Here is a 17687-nt window from a genome sequence, read left to right as displayed (position 1 = left end):
ACTCTGACGGGGGCTCTGGGACCAGCTGGAAGGGTGGGATGGAGAAGGAGACAGGACAAGGTTTTGGGAGGGAGGGGACATGGGTGATTCTTATTGGTGTATGACAGAAAACCTCAAAATTCTGTAAAGCAATCATCCTTCAATTAAAAAATACAGTGCAAAAAAAGAGCCACCTAGCCTTTGGTGTTTCTGTTTTAGTAGCCTGAAAGGGCAGACACATGACAAGTGAGAATTCTAGCACAGGTAGAATTAAGGTACCTAATCATTGGGGCTAAGATAGGGAAATGACATGAATTAACTGACTGTGCCCAATGCTATCTCCTTACAAGGAGCCTTCGATGTGGACGAGGGATGCAGCTCAGTGTCAGAGAGATGTGCGCTGAGAGCCTAAACCAGCCCCGGCTCATACTGACGTGGAGGGGGGACCATAAGCCAAGGAGGGCAGGCAGCTTCTAAGCATGAAAAGAATGGAAGCCTCCAGAAGGAAGAGCATCCTGCTGACACCGTGATTTGAAGCCAGCGAGACCCATTTGGGACTTTGGATCCTCAGAACCACAATAACAAGTATGTGTTGCTTTAAGCAACCTAGCGGGTGGCAATTTGCTAAGCTGCAACAGGAAATCAATACAGCAATCGCTTAAAATCATGTCTTGAGCCTAAAATGAGGAGCTCAAAAGAGACAAACCTGTGTGTGTTTAATGGAGGAAAAAAATGATAACGGCTGTCAACATTTTGCTCAGCTTTATATTTCTTTATTCACAGAAATGCCCATGGTGCATCTGCCAACTCTTTTTCATCTCAAAGGTTGTATTTGGGACTCAGTGTTACACCTTATAATCTTATATCCCTTTTATCCTTTATTTTTAAAATTTTATCATGGACAGTTTATCTGATATTGAGTGTGGTTTGGTGGTACTGTTTATTAAAGTTTTATCATATTCTTTATTGCGATTTTAATTTTTAATTTTTGCTTAACTTTTAAAGTTTTTTTCTAAATGTATCTGCTGATATTTTATTGCCATAACATTTCTGAGTGTCTTGTTGCACTCTTGTGTGGGAGGAATGCTCTTCTCATTTCAGCACCAAATAGAGGAGGATGGCTTTTCCATGTGACTCATGAAACAAACAGGTTCCTGCTCTGATCCAAAGCCAACCTTTCCACCTGAGTTCTGGATCTCATTTCTCTTCTTACTTATGGGTGAGGCCCAAATCAGCTCCACCTCTTGGCTTCATCTACTCAATCTATGGCAAATGCAATGGCACCCCACTCCAGTACTCTTGCCTGGAAAATCCCATGGATGGAGGAGCCTGGTGGGCTACAATCTGTGGGGTTGCTGGGAGTTGGACACTACTGAGTGACTTCACCTTCACTGTTCACTTTCATGCACAGGAGAAGGAAATGGCAACCCATTCCAGTGTTCTTGCCTGGGGAATCCCAGGGACAGGGAGCCTGGTGGGCTGCCGCCTATGGGTGGCACAGTCAGACACGACTGAAGTGACTTAGCAGCAGTAGCACTGCATCTATAGAAACTAACAGCAGGGATTGACCCGGCATCCAGTGGTTAAAGACTTCATGCTGCCAATGCAGGGGGCTGGATTCCATCCCTGGTTGTGGAACTAAGATTCCACATGCTAAGGAAGAGACCAATAGTTCCAAAACAGACAAACAAAAAGTACCCACCAAAGCCAGTGCTTAAAAAAAAAAACCTAAAACAAGGAAACAGTTCTTCGTTGACATGATAGCATCATCATCTTGTATTTCTTTGCACTTAGTTTTTCAGCAAAACTCTTTAGAAGGAGTGTCTGCCGCCCCGACTTCCTCTCATCACTCTCAGGGCAATTGGTACCATCAACTCTGGCTGGGCCCACCCCTTTCCCCCAGGATGACTCCTGCAACAGGGATCATGAGGCATCCTGTGTGACCTCACTCAGCCCTTCCTCTGCCCTTTGTTGACCTGGCCCCTCATTGTGTGGCAATGGACAGGGGCTCTCGGCTGTCCCTGCCTCAGTGGATGGGCCGCAGTGCACCTGAGAAGGGCGGAGGAGCCAACTGCAAGGTATTCAGGAGAGAGAGAGAGAGTCATCTGTGTTTGAAGAAGTGGTGGGATAGATGCCTAACAATTAGGGAGTCAGTGTAAAGGATCGCTCTCCGTATGAGTACAAGAGAGAAATATGACCCAATGCTTTTAGTTTCTCCTTTCTTTTCTATTATTATAAAAGTACTGTTGCTGGGCCAATGAAGTAAAACCCTCACAGCTATTCTGTTGAACTAGGTAAGACTTACTGAAACAGCTTACTGCAAACACTCATTTTATTTTTAGGTTGATATCACTAAATTAAAATAGATCTCTACTTAGTGAAAGATTCCAATGCTGATCAAAAGATTAAAGGTGAAAACATTTTATTGCTAAGTTGCCTCAGGACAGAGGGAAAAATCTCAGAACATACAGTTCATGTAAGATGGAAGAGAGGTGTGTGAGTGAAGACTAGAGACCATGACGTATTATGAGAAGCTTTTCCCTGTTATGTTGGGAATGGGTGAGTGGGTGCTTGTGCTCCGGAACACTTTGGGAGAAAGCAACTTAATGGGCTCTCTCCAGACCCTCAAAACCCTAAGGATTATGCCTGAGCCTTCCTTCCTTTCCTCCTTCCCTCCTTCCCTCCCTGATTCCCTCCATTCATCCATTTATTCATTCACCTATAGGTTGACTTTTCCATACTAGGACCTGTTCATACTAGGACCTCTTTACTGAGACACCAAAACTCTTAATGTCTTCTCCCAAATGTATTCCTCACATCACTATTTACGGGATAAATGTTTTTAGCTCTGTTTTACAGCTGGATTTAGATATAAGGTAATTTCTTCAAAGCCGTGCAGGTTGTGTGTAGGGAGGACTTTAACTCAAGCCCAACTGGGTTTGATTCCAAAGACCATGTTTTTATTAAATATTCAACAATCCCAAAATACAAATTTACTTCCTGAATTATATAAACAACACATTTATAGATTTGTTTATATATTTACACGTATATAAATTTATATATTTGTTTATATATAAACAACAAATACTTTAGCTTGAGTGTGACCTCTGCATCACTTGGGACATACTTATCCTATCAGATTGTTTGTTGAGCACCTGAAATCCAAGCTAAGCTGGGTGTCCTGCATTTTCCCTGCAGCCCTCCTCAGGGGACAGCCTGCTCCAGGCTGTGCTGTGGTGACAGCGCCTCCAGATCTTAGCGTCTCAAAGGAGCCAAAGTTGATTCTTGCTCAAATGACGCCGACCCATGAGGGACCAGGTGCTCTGAGCAGACCCCACCCCCGAGGAGCAGCCACCACCGTGGGCGCTGTTGGTCCTGTGTCCAAGGAAGGCGCTCTCAGGACTCTCATGCTGGCGATTAAGGGCAGAGCCCTGAAGGGAAACATCAGACACCTTCCTGACTCACGAATTTGGTGGTTTTCAGACTGCAGTAAAGAATAAGCTATGTTTGACCTGAGATGTTGCCCTCCATCACAGGCCTAAGACACAAGACAGAGTCTTTGGAATGCAACCCACTTTCCCTCCCCTCCCACACAACTTAAAAGCTGATTCCATTTCGGGCGTATCCCTGCAGGCTCAGGGTGTGACCCAGCCCCAGTCTACACCTAGATTCTGAATACACCAGCCTTGGACTGGACTGATGGGGCTCAGGCTCGCCCAGGACTTTGGGAAGAAGCAAAAGCTTTATAAGACCACAGTGGGCACAGGTGAGCTCCCAGCTACATGCCCCAGGACTGCATCCTGGAGTGGGCAGGTCTTTCCCGTCCAGACAGTCAGACCTGAGCCAGCCCTACACGAGCACCCAGAGCTCAGAGGCATCAGAACAGGCCTGTGCTCACATCAGGCTCTGAGTCTCCCTGAGGTTTGTAATAACTCCTGGGGGGAATGGGCATGGTCTGCTTTGTAAGGGACCTTGGCATGAAGCTTAAGGAAATACATCATATTGTCATCACTGCAATATTTCAGGAATTGCAGCTGCTGAATGCTTCTCCCTATGGCTGTGGCCCTGGAGCCTTTATAAAGTGAGCGAGCACACCGTCCTGTCCAGTCTCAGCTGGGAAGCCAGCCAGCCGTGAGTCTCTCTACCTTCTCTTTGTGTTGCTCTTCTTGTTCTTGCTGCCTGTTCCAGGTAAGAAGCGCTGGGAAATGACAGGGCTGACTGGATTGAGAATTTGTCAGTCAGAGTCAGCCCTCTCCATTCGTTTGTGAATTTTAGATAAAGGAGATTTATTGCTTGAGAACTAGACATTACCAGTTTTTCTTTTTGTTTTTTTCTTGACAAAGACCATCAGGAAGCTCAAAGTAGCATCTCCATCCCTTCTGATTCACTCTTAAGAGACTAATCAGCTCACAAACCATCCCTCCATGGGAGGATTATTATACCTGTTCATGAGACAGGAAGAAAGTGATCTAAATCTTTAATACCAACAGGAAAAATGAACTTAATCTGAGGACAGAAGCACAGGTTCCCTTTTATTAGCTTAGCGGTTGGAGGTACAGTCTTTCTGTCACTTAAGGACTTGGGGGATCATCGTGGCCCCTGCTTCCCTGGTGTCAGGTCGCAAGAGGGCTACTACTGTCATGCAACTTTCTCAGCTGAGCCGAACCCACAGAATCATTGTTAGTAGCTAGCCCCACATTCTTCTTTACTCCAGATGGTAAAGAAAGAAGAATAAGACATAAAAGAACAGAGAATGGCAACATATAACTTATTAGGGAGATTTCAAAAGCCTTGGACTTGCACCTCGGCCTTCCTAAAACCTTCTGTGTGCTCCGTTTCTTCACCGCAGGCAATGGAGGAATCATAAGCAGGTTACAAAAGTATTACTGCAAAAAAGAAGCGGCCGGTGTGCTCTGATCAGCTGCCTTTCAAAGGAGGAACAGATAGGTCGCTGTTCCCTGAGTGGCCAAAAATGCTGCTGGAAGAAGAAATGAAAAGTCCAGAAACACGAGGAGAATGTTACATAGTGTGAAAATGCCTCCTTGAAGACTCCAGAAGCCAAATCAAATTAAAGACTTTTAACAAAAAATTAGAAGCTTGATTATTATTGGGGTCCTTTGGACCAGAACCTTGTGGTACGGAGTCGACGATAAGAAAGTGAAAGAGAGAAAGAGGCTGATATCCCTTGGTTTATGCAGAGAACCAATAAAGTCCTTGATACAGGACTTGCATCGCTCACGAAGGCACCAGGCGCCCTCTCGAGGGGGTCTTAGAAGCCCGGGCAGAAAAGTGAGCACCACGGGTCTCCACGCTCCAGAGAGTCAGCCAGAAAAAGAGAGAGAGAGAGAGAGAGAGAGACAAAAAAGACCCGGGGACCTAAGCTCTGATGGAGCAAAGGTGCTTTAATGATTTTTCTATGAGTATATACAGGCTGCAGTACAGGAAACTTCTTTCGGGAATGATAGAGATCAGAAAACCAAATGTACAGCAACCGTTACCAAGGGAACAAGGGTTAATGTTAGTCACAAGGTCAGGAGACAATCCATATCTCAAGAAAGGGGAAGGAGATTAAGGTGTTTTGTCCTAAGGAGAATGTTTACTAAAGGAGACTCATGCTTGCCTCACACAATGACCTCAGTCCCTGGGAGCAGCGTGCTGTTCCACTTGAAGAGGGACAAAGGACTCATGAGAGACAGCATGTAGGAATCCTCCCGTCAAACATTCCCTGACAATTCCCCCTTATTTATTTATAATATTTGTAAGAAGAGTTCTGACCATTAGAGTTTGTTTAGTTTTGACAATCTTTGCATGAAGGCAACGGTAGACAACAAATATAATTGTTAAGACAATCACCAAAATTATGGTTCTAGATCCAATGCTATGAGTAAGACTTTGAAACCATCTACGTGGGTCTAGCCCAGATAATTGATCAGCTAATTGTTTAGCTAAAGTTTCCATATCAATGGAAGAGGGCAGATTATTAGAAAAGGTTTCAAATATTTCTTTTTGTAATAACTGTACATTCAGAGAGGCATTATCATGTATGTTTTGTAAATGAAACTTGATTTGTTCCCAGTTGTAGGCACTATTATTAAAATGAACAGGAGCAACACAAAATTGAGTAGAATTCCAGTCACATTTTAGCATTACCTGTTTTTGTACATCTGTTAATTGATCTCCAACCCATTCGGTGGCTGTTTTCAGTTCCTGTATTTCTTTTTGAATATCCTCATCTATTTGAGCCTGAGTGGCCCACATAGTATGAGCACTTTTAGTCCAATTTTGGATAAAATTATGTGTTTGAATTGAGGTTTGTAAAGTAACGCTGGTGATGACAGCAACGGTGTAAATAGTTATTAATCCTATAATGCCAAAAATCAGCCATCCAATGAATCATTTACATCGCTAGAGCAATTTAGTAAATAACTGGGAAGCAAGTCTAGCCTTGGGACCTTTTTCCCAGGGCCGTTGGAGATTTATTGGTAACCATAGACTACGTCGAGATTGAAGAATTAAAAGAGAATCACATCTTAAGGAAATAGAGGAGTTAAGACAAGTATATAATCTGCAATTTATGCAAGTTACAGGACGTATAGTCTTATTGAATTGTAAGTTTCCTATAGCTATAACAAAAGGAAATGGAACACAGGCTTGTATAAAATATGATTGATTATAGTGAAAGAAATAATTGCTATAGCTATGATTGGTCCCTGTGGAATGTCTGGTCCAAGTCCCAAGTTCTTCGGTGTTTGCAAGTTTTCAGCTGTCCCATTGTTTAGGCCCAATCTGTTTATCAAAGATGATTCGAGGACGAGGTGGGGGCCATTCCATCATCAAGCTAGCCAAGAAGTCCTCTGTCATGGTAATGTCCCATTGTAGTATTAGTAACCTTCCATGTTACTTGAGTAATATAATCATACATAGTATTGTTAATATCATCTGATATTTGCCACATACTATGGGGTCCCCAATTGACAGTTGTATGATTAGCTATAAACATTAATTTTCCTGGTTTGGCCTGACATTTGTCCCAATGAACAGGAATATATTTAAAGTTCTTATTAGTAAACCCTTGGCATGTTGTTCTTTGTTCTTTCCCTAATTCTTTCCCTAAAGTTTCAGTAGTGTAAACATGGTTCACTGACAAAGAAAGGGCAGTAAATAATACAAGTAGTGTCCAAAAATCCTTTTCTGGAGGCAGGACAAAAGCCCAAGTTTGTTGACTAATGTTTATACATAATTCTGCTGGGCCCATACATAAAGGAAGGACTTCATAACCTAGAACGATATTAATTAGTTTTTCTTTTTCTTCAGGATGAGAGGGCCCCTCCAGTTCCAAGGAGGGGGCATATGTGTTGACTCGTTAGTGGATGTGATTGGTTCTATATCTGTCCATTTTACAACCTACAATAAAAAAGGGGGGGTTAGGTATATAAGCCCAGTAAGTGTGATCAATCAGGTCAGCCTGAGCGGGGGAAGCAAAAGCAAGCAAAGCAAACATAGCGAAGAAAAATATTTTTAGGATTCCGAGGCATTCCCTGTTGAGAAATCAGGTTTTCAGTTTAATTAGTAAGGGTTTTTAATCTGTCCCCAAGTAGGGAGATCATAAGGTCGATGACGTCGAGTGCGGCGTTTTTTGGAAATTTTTAATGTCGCCATGGCTTATATTGGAATTCTTTCTTCCTGGGTTTTTCGCTGTTTCATCTCTAGTCTGAATGCTGGGGGCCCCCTTAGGTTGAATCTTCTGAAGAGGAAGTCATGTGAGCTCATTGGATCTATCTGGAGAAATAGAAGCATATCCTTTCCCTATAAGATTAGTTTCTTAGATTTCTATTGATTAGTTAACCCATCTTGATATCAAATGGGCAAAGGAAAGGAGGTGTCCTATAATGTTTCCAAACTTCTTTTTTTGTTTGTTTGTTTTTTGCTTTTGTCAAAACATCTCTTTGTGGTAAGTTTAAAAACTTTAAAACAAATAAGGCTATATTAACAACAGTTATAAAAAGAGAGGAAAGTGATGATGATGAAAACATTCTTAGGAAATATTTCAGTCCAAAAGAAAAAAAATCATTCAGAAATCTGTTTGGGACTGGTATTTGGCTGTGGTTTGTGTTATTTGGGGCAAAGGATTAGGAGTAACCATTCAAATATTTTTTCCCAAGTGAAATTATTGAAAAGGCGATGCAGAACAACTTGACAAATGAAATGTTGCTCACATCCAAATATATTTGACCTTGTCCTTGAAAAAGAAATGCAGCTTAGCAACTGTTGAATCTCACTGTTCAGTGTGTTAAAGAGGATGACTACACCTCCAAGACAGATCTGAAAAGAAGGCAAACATTCCACATTTCTGATATTCTTAGGAACAAATAATCCATTCGGGAAATGGTGTCTTTTTTTTTTTTTTTTTTTTTTTAATGCCGTTTTCGCCCTGCTTTAAGAATCCTACACATTGGGAACAGAAATAGTCACACCAACAATAGTTATAGGCTTAAAGGCTACATTATACCAGAATCTAGCAAAGTTTGCTCTGGACAAGGAAGACAAAAGTGTTCCTGTGTATTTTCTCTTATTTAATTTTTTATTTGCAGTTACAGTGTGTAATGTGTTTGTCCAATCATGTCTTGTGTTTGTGGACTATAAGGAATGTCTGCAATCTGTTTAATAGAGAATGAATGTAAAAACTGTTTGAACTGCTTAGAAATATAGGCAGAGTCATTGTCTGTTTTTATAGAATTAGGTGTTCTCATTATCGTGAAGTAAGTTGATAGGTGGGTTATAACATGTTGTGTAGTCTTACCTTAGAGAGGTGTTGCCCCTAGAAAAGAAGAATTTGTATTGATCGAGACATGTAAGAAGGAAGAGGAAGAAAGTTCAGGACAATGAGTTACATCAATTTGCCATAAAATTTTCCTTCATTTGTCATAAGCCTTTTTAAAATTCCAGCACTATATATCTTTAAAAGTTAAAAGGCCAAAACAAAGTATGATAGCATAATAAACAAATGCAATGCTTACTTCAAATAAACATACCATACTTTGTGGTTTTCACTGTGATCCACCCAAGCATTTCAACTGCATTTTCCAATATATTTGCAGTCTGAATATATCTGCTGACCAAAGTTAATTCTGTTAAATATTGTTTTCCCAGAATCTTTCTCTTGTTTCCAATTTGGTTTAATTTGGAGAAAGAACATTTGCTGTAGCTAGAATGACAATGAAAAACTAGTCTAGTAAAGTTTATGTAAATACCACTTTATTCTATAATAAATGTTTCAACAATTAAAAAAATATTTTTGTATTCATCATTTTATTTGCCATTTTTTATATCTTTTTATTAAAAGCATATATTTTACTTTTTTATAGTAACCATGAAATGTCTTGTATGTTAGCATTTTATAGACCGTTGAACATATTTTTCAAATCATATTATATTATTCTATTTCTATATAAATATATATTTATATTCATTAACAGCTCAAAATCTCTTCAGCTCTTTTGCAAGAAAAACCCCTTTTAAGAGTAAGCCAGTGTTTAGCAATTAACGCTTTAAAATCCTACTTTATTTGGAAATGACCCAGCCATTTAACAAACTTTTACTACTCAGTTCAGCACAACTCTAGAAACCTAAGTCACTCTAATCCCAAGAGATGGCTCCAGATTATAGATAATAGATCATTTTATCAAAAATACAATTATTTTTAAGAGCTTATCTAAAAGTTTTTATCTCATCTATATATTTGTGCATATATATATATATATATATAAAGAGTTACCTTTTTGTTGACAAACTTAGTTTACCTTAAACCAAGGCATAATAAAAGTATTATATAATGTTGATGACTCAAGACATGTCTCAACTAGATTAACAAATAATTATATTTAAATCACATTCACATTTAAATAAACATTATATCTAACATTGAACACCCTTCAGTTCATGTAAAGCTGAATCTAAATAGAGCTCATTAACTCCACACTATCTAAAAACAAAGACATACATTGAGACATAGATAATTTTAGATACATAGGCATAGTTTTTTATTTGAAATTTAAAATATCTTTTTGTTTTATTCATTTATTTTGAGTTCTACCAATTTGTTAATGGCTGGAGTCCTAGATAGAGTGGGCTGTGTATCCCAAGGACATGATAAGAGTTAACTTAAGGGGGTTTTTTAGGCCTATTTTTGTTTCTCAGGCAGAACTGGAGGTCAAAAAATATATATATTTTAACAAGTTAACCTTTTTTTTAACTGCACGTGCAAGAAGAACCGGTTTTGCAATTTTAAAAAAAATTTTATTTTTATCAGTTTTTTCCAGAGTCTAAAGAATATCATAGTCATTCAGTGTCAAAAAATATCATTTCTCTTTTTTGTAGCTATAGTATATTATTAATGATATATGCATGAGGGAATTGCTGTCACATAGGAAGTAAAGCCTTGGCTACAAAATTCTGACAAATACTAGGACTGTTATGGAGACGGCAACGGCACCCTATTTCAGTACTCTTGTCTGGAGAATCCTAGGGATGGGGGAGCCTGGCGGGCTGACATCCATGGGGTCACATGGAGTAGGACATAACCGAAGTGACTTAGCAGCAGCAGTAGCAGGAGTTTTAAGCATACCTTGAGGTAACATAGTCTATTGAAATCTTTTATGAGGCCCGATATGATTAGGATAAGGGAGAGAAAAAGTGAATTTCTCTCGGTCTAAAGGGTGTAAAGGTATATTTAAAAAGTAATCTTGTGAATCAGTAATAATAATGTGTCAATTTTGAGGTATAGTAATAGGTGATGGGATCTCTGGTTGCAATGTACCCATAGGTTTCATAAAAGAATTAACTTTTCTAAACTCTGTTAAGAGACACCATTTGTTATGTTTCTTTTTTATAACAAAAATAGAGTTTTAAAAAGAGCAAGATTTTTCAATATGTTTCAATTTTAATTGTGTGTTTATAAGTTCTTTAGTAGCTTGTAATTTTTTTTTCGTAAGGGGCCATTGCTTTGTCTAAATAGGCTCATAATTTTTCTTAGTTATTTTAATAATTGTTTTGTTTGTTAAATGAGCAGTGGCCCCTAGGAAAAATGTGGAATGTATATCTGAGTTTGCCATTGTATAAGTAAGTTCCTTTTTATTAGATTAAAGGGTACATTTATCACATAAGGTTTTAATGTTGCAGGTTAGCTTTCTGGTCCCTCACATGAGTATATTTGAACACTTTGATAAACTTCTTGTACTTTAGTTTGAGAAATTCTTGCAATTTGGCAGGAGACCTTTTGTATAGGCCAGGATTTGGGCCATAAATGTTTGGAAATAATAGTAATATCAGATCCAGTGTCGAGGAGACCAGAAAATCTTTTACCATTAATTTTGATATTTATATTTGGTAGGGCATACTCAGATACTAATGATGTCCACAAAGATTGTTTTTGATCTGTACTGCCAAACCCACCTGTCTTTACATTATTAGAGGAATTAATAGAAATGTAAGGTAAAAGAAGTAACTGAGTAATTTTGTCTCCCTTATTGAATTGACATAGAATCTGAGATGACATCAGAATTTGAATCTCTCCTTTATAATCTGAATCAATCATTCCAAGGTGAACAGTAATTCCTTTAGAAGTCAGACTAGATCGGCCAAGCAAAAGACCAAAAGTTTGTGGGGGCAGGGGTCCAAAAAGTCCGGTAGGCACTCTAGTAGGGACTGTTTGAGGGTAAAGGAAAAAATCATTTAGGGCTGGTATATCAACGGCAGCACTGCCGGATGTTGAGGGTTTGAGGGAAAAGATAGAATTTGCTCCTGTTTGGGGTTTTCTGGAATAGGTTTTCCATCAATATCAAATTTAAATTTACAACTTTTGGCCCAGTGCATTCTTTTATGGCAGCGAGGGCAAATGTTTTGGTATTTTATTAGCCTTCTTAAGGCAGTCCCTTTTTAAATGATTTTCATCTCCACAATTAAAGCATCCTTCATTTTCCTTTCTAAAGGTAGCAGCCATTGCCTCAACCAGCATTTGCATCTTTTGAGTTTTTGATCCTAGATTGCGATAAGCTTTCAAATAATTAATAATAATCTTAGTCTCACAAATTGCAGCTATAGCTCTTTGACATTTCTGATTTGCATTCTCATAAGCAAGTAATTTCTCTAGCTGTTTTTTGGTTTCTTCTCCGATTATGGTACGGGAAATAGCAGCTTCTAATCTAGTTTAAAAATTAGCATAACTTTTTATTAGGTTCCAACAAATGAGAGACTTTTGGAGTTGCGACTGTTGGCAGAGGAGAAGCATTTGGAGCAGCCGGGGCAGGGCTAGTAAGAAAATTTTGAGATATTTTGTATTGTTTTAATTGGGCCTTTTGTAAAGTTTAATCATTTAATTTTTAATTAATCCTCTTTATGTAATAAGTGTTCTGTCTGTTGTTGAATATTGGAAGGGCTATAATGTACCTTGAAATGGCAGAATTATAGCTTTAATAAGAGCCCACAGGGGCAAGAGATCAATTGGAATATTTTTTCCTTGTTTGGCTGCTCATTTAACATTTTTTTCGACCTGGAGCCAAATTTCTAAATTAAAACTGCATTTATCAGGAAACTGAGGATTATGTTCAACTACTGTTTGAAGGCAAGCCTATATTCATTGCCGTGAAGCCAGAAGTCCCTGAAATTTAAACAAATGGTGAAGTAAAGTAGAAAAATAATGGGGCTGGCCAGCTGTTTAACCCATGCCTTAGTACTTACCGACCTCAATAGGTCCCTGAGTCATTCCTCCCGATATGCCACGTACACCAGTGTCCCTGTTCGGGCGCCATTTGTTGGGGTCCCTTAATGGACCAGAACCTTGTGGTATGGAGTCGACGATAAGAAAGTGAAAGAGAGAAAGAGGCTGATATCCCTTGGTTTACGCAGAGAACCAATAAAGTCCTTGATACAGGACTTGCATCGCTCACGAAGGCACCAGGCGCCCTCTCTAGGGGGTCTTAGAAGCCTGGGCAGAAAAGTGAGCACGACGGGTCTCCACGCTCCAGAGAGTCAGCCAGAAAAAGAGAGAGAGAGAGATAGAGAGAAAGAGAGAGAAAGAGACAAAAAAGACCCGGGGACCTAAGCTCTGATGGAGCAAAGGTGCTTTAATGATTTTTCTATGAGTATATATAGGCTGCAATACAAGAAACTTCTTTTGAAAATGATAGAAATCAAAAAACCAAATGTACAGTAACCGTTACCAAAAAAACAAGAAATAATGTTAGTCACAAGGTAAAAAACCAATCCATATCTCAAAAAAAAAAAAAAAAAAGAGAGATTAAGCTGTTTTGTCCTAAAAAAAATGTTTACTAAAAGAGACTCATGCTTGCCTCACACAATGACCTCAGTCCCTGAGAACAGCCTGCTGTTCCGCTTAAAAAGACAAAAGACTCATGAGAGACAACATGTAAAAATCCTCCCGTCAAACATTGCCTGACAGATTAATATCCTGATTATTTTTTAACATTCTGTTATTGTGCTGCTTGTTACCAAATAGGCAGCTTAGAAAGTGTTAATGACTCCCCTTTAATTCAAATAAAGTATAATCCCTAGAGGAAGCCACAAGAGGGTCTCAACTGATGTTCCAAAGATTGTCAGAATTTATTCCTCTTTCACAACTTTCACCCCACAATTAGGCTGGACCACTTGTTCTTTCTGAAACACTTCCTTTGCCTTCTGTCACCCATCTGAGCTGTGCAGTCTGTCCATCTGTCAGAGCATCTCCCCAGCAAATCCATCTCGGAAACTTCAGGGCATCCCTGACGGTCTTCCCAGGTCCTTCTGAGCACTTTCCAGCCCAGAGACAGGGGGAACCTGGCTCCACCTCGACCTTGCCTTCAGCTTTCCTCTCGTGCTTGCCTCTCTTCTGACTGACCTCCGGCCTGGATAAAATCTCTCCTCCAGCTATGTCTCCAAATCCATCTCTCAGGGGCACCTCAAGTTCTACCTCCTTCTTAAAAACACATATTTGTTTCCCCAACAAATATGATCTTTCCTTTCAAAAGGGTTCTGATCTGAGTGCTTCTGTGTCCATAAGATTATTCAGGCAAATATACTGGAGTGGGTTGCCATGTCCTCCTTTCTGTGAGCTGAAGTACATTCCAAGGTCCTATAACTATTCAGTGGTCTCTGGAGGTTGATACAGAATGATTCCAGCAAACGTGGTGGCAGGTCCATCACCCCCAACAAGAGCCCCCAGTCACGGAACTGGGTTCTCAGGAAGAAAGGGCATACACTCAAAGACAAGAGCTTGGACCCCACAATTCAGCATTAAAAATAAAAAAGAATGTAATGGGACTGTATGCTGCCCTTCTACAGTACACAACTAAGGAACCAGGTAAAACCTGTGAAACCACTGATTCAGACTCTGCCACAACCAATGCAGGACCGTAATTGAGGAGAGCAGAAAACAGGTGAGGTGAGGGACTTCCCCGGCAGTCTGGGGCTGGGAATCTGTGCTCCCAATGCAGGGGGCCTGAGTCCACCCCTAGTCAGGGAACTAGATTCCACATGCTGCAACTAGATTCTGCCTGCTGTGATTAAGGTCCAAGGCAGCCAAATTAATGAATTAACTAATTAAATTGTAACAATATCTGTGCTCAGCCATTTAAAAAAAGAAAAGAAAACAACTGAAGTAAGACTTATGGCATCTCCAGCCTCTGCAGATTTGCAGGCCTAAAACATAGGGAACAAGAACCCAAACAGGCCAACAATTCTTCTGAGTTGAAGAGAGTGGAGTCAAAGCTCAGAGAGTACAGACATCTTCACTTCTGGACAGAAAACCAGCAACGGGCGTCAGGATCAGGGGTGTGTGCCTGTGTGCTAAGCCACTTCAATTGTGCCCGACTCTTTGCCCTCTGTGGACTGCAACTCTGTGGAGTTGCTGAAAGCATAGGGGAAAACTGTGCTTTTCATTCAATTCTAAAACTGCTCTAAAAAAATGAAGTCTATGACACGAGGTGCAGTTTTAGTTCAGCCTTATGGAATAAACTGTGATGCTGAGATTCTAGACACTATTTTCAGGAAACAAATGATCATTTCAGTTAAAAAAGAAACAAAAAAACAAGAAAAGCAAGAATCAGATATTAATTATCTATTAAAAAACTCACTTGAGATATCAAATATAAAGGCAAATGGATTAAAAATGAACGGATGGAAACAGATATGCTGCTGCTGTTGTTTAGATGCTCAGTCGTGTCCAACACTATTGTGACCCCTATGGAATCATCCAGGCAAGGTTACTGCAGTGGGTTGTCATGCCCTCCTCCAGGGTATCTCCCCCTCCCAGGGATCAAAACCATGTCTCTGCATCTCCTGCATCTCAGGCAGATTCTTCAGTGTTGAGACAACATATATGCTGTGGAAACATTAATTTAAAGAAAACACAGGAGGCTGTATTGGTTAACTGACAGGCTTCCTGGTGGCCCAGATGGTAAAGAATCTGCCTGCCATGTGGGAGACCTGGGTGTGATTCCTGGTTTGGGAAGATGCCCTGGAGAAGGGCATGGCAACCCACTCCAGTGTTCTTCCCTGAAGAAGCCCCATGGACAGAGGAGCCTGGCAGGCTACAGTCTAAGGGGTCACAAAGGGTCAGACACGACTGAGTGACTAAGCATGGGACACAATCAAGTACTTCTAGAACAAGGACAAGATATAGACAGGGGTACTTATCCTAATGATAAATGTTTAATTCATCAAGAATACATATGATTACTGAATCAGAATGTACTTAACAAAGGAAGTTTAAAATTCTTAAGAAAACTTATAGGAATAAGCAGAGAAACAGACAAATTAGCAATTACAACTGGAATTTCCCTGCCATCCAGTGGTTAGGATACCTAGCTTTCAATGCAGGGGGCACAGTTTCCATCCCTGGTTGACCTCTTATATCATATACAAAATTAAACACAAGATAGATTAAAGGTTTACAAAAACCACACAACTCCTAAAAGAAAGCATAGGAGAAAAATTGTTTGGCATGGGTCTCCACAAGGATGATTTTGAGCTTGCCACCTAAACCACAAGCCACAAAAACAAAGCTAGATGGTAGGATCCATCAAACTGAAAAGTTCTACACAGCAAAGGAAACAATGAACAAACTGAAAAGACGGTGTTCTTCTAGTGCTCCAGGGATCCCTGAGGCTGGAGGAGATGGCAGCAGTGCTGCGGGCAAGAGAGTGGGGTGAGAGAGGATGGTCACATCCCAGGTCATGTCCGAGTCCCTGGGATGGCCACCAGGTGTGGGTACTTGGCTTCACATAGGTAGGAATTCAAGAGCGAGTCACGGTGAACTGAAAGAAGGTCAATCCAGGGAGGAAACACTCTATACAGAGAGTGTTGGCCATCCTGGAAGGCAAGCACAGCACCAGGGTATGGGGCGCTCAGTGTTTATAGGGGGGGTCATTTCATAGGCTGATGAGTGGAAGGAGTATGCCAGCTATTTTCAGTAAACAGTAGGGATTTCCAGGAACTGGGTCAGCACCCACTTTTTGACTTTATGTTCAGCCCTGGAACTGTCATGGCGCCTCTGGGTGTGTCACCTAGCTGCTGCGTTACAAAAGGATTTAAAAAAAAAATTTACTTCAAGTCTTAGTTGTGGTATGCAGGATATTCATCTCAGCACACTTGCCCCATGGTAAGTGAGGAAGGAAATGACAACCCACTCCAGTATTCTTGCCTGGAAAATGCCATGGACGGAGGAGCCTGGTGGGCCAAGATCCATGGGGTGGCAAAGAGTTGGACACGACTGAGCGACCTCACTTTCTTTCTTTCACGCGGAATCCTACTTCCCAGGCCAGGGACTGAACCCACATCCCCTACGTTGCAAGGCAGATTCTTAACACTCAGACCACCAGGAAGTAAGTCCCCGTCATTCTTTCAGAGGTTGTGCTCCGCCCACTTCCGGTCTCATCTGCACCTGATAGCTGGCCTTTGACAGCGCCATGGGAGCTCTCGCCTTACAGGAGAATGCCCTGGTGAGGTTCTCAGGACCCTGTGCTGACTGCAGGCGGCAGGCAGGACCCTGTGAAGAGACGCTGATTTTGCTGCAAGTTACACCACGGCCACTTAGCATGCTGAGGCCTTGGACACACATTTTTGTTGGATTTGCAGCCAATTTTAATTGACTTTTTAAGTCAGTTTTGCCTGTGGCCTCACACATGGCTTTCTAGTCCTCAGGACCGTCTTGTATAAAACTTGGGTCATACCTATGGCGGCTTTGTTTAGGGGAACTCAAAGTGATAACTTGAATACAAGTGGCCAGCTACTGAGCAAGGCTCATTGCAAAATATGAGTGTGGGACAAGTTCAAAGAAAAAACTACTAAAAGTGTCAGTGGGGGAGCACAGCATTAGACCCAGCCCTAGTCCCCTTCTGAGGACAGGTGTTACCGGGGTGTGACCCAGATGACCATCAGAAGCCATAGCACCCACCCCATCCACAGGAGAAGGGAACTGGGAACAGCCTCTGCCCATTAACATCCAGGGTTCCAGGCTGACAACAGCTGAGTTTGTAGAGTCATAGATGTGAAGGGCTTTGCTCTTCAAAACCTTATCTGTAGGACTGGGACACCCCTTCTTGCCTGAGGAAGTGATGCACTCTCCCAGAAAGACACTGCCTCAATTTCCTACTCACAGGTTAAAGGTTTGGAGACACAGCATTTATCTTCCCTTTAAAGAATGAGACCCTGAG

At 40.9% G+C, this 17687-nt stretch overlaps 1 pseudogene; it reads left to right on the top strand.

The window, feature by feature from the left end:
* Positions 1-4130: 4130 nt before the first annotated feature.
* On the top strand, positions 4131-5050 carry LOC122687813 (annotated as a pseudogene).
* Positions 5051-17687: the final 12637 nt, after the last annotated feature.

This window comes from Cervus elaphus, chromosome 32, assembly GCF_910594005.1.
Source record: "Cervus elaphus chromosome 32, mCerEla1.1, whole genome shotgun sequence".
In the NCBI taxonomy this organism is placed as follows: domain Eukaryota; kingdom Metazoa; phylum Chordata; class Mammalia; order Artiodactyla; family Cervidae; genus Cervus; species Cervus elaphus.
This window is presented reverse-complemented; position numbering and strand designations above follow the sequence as displayed.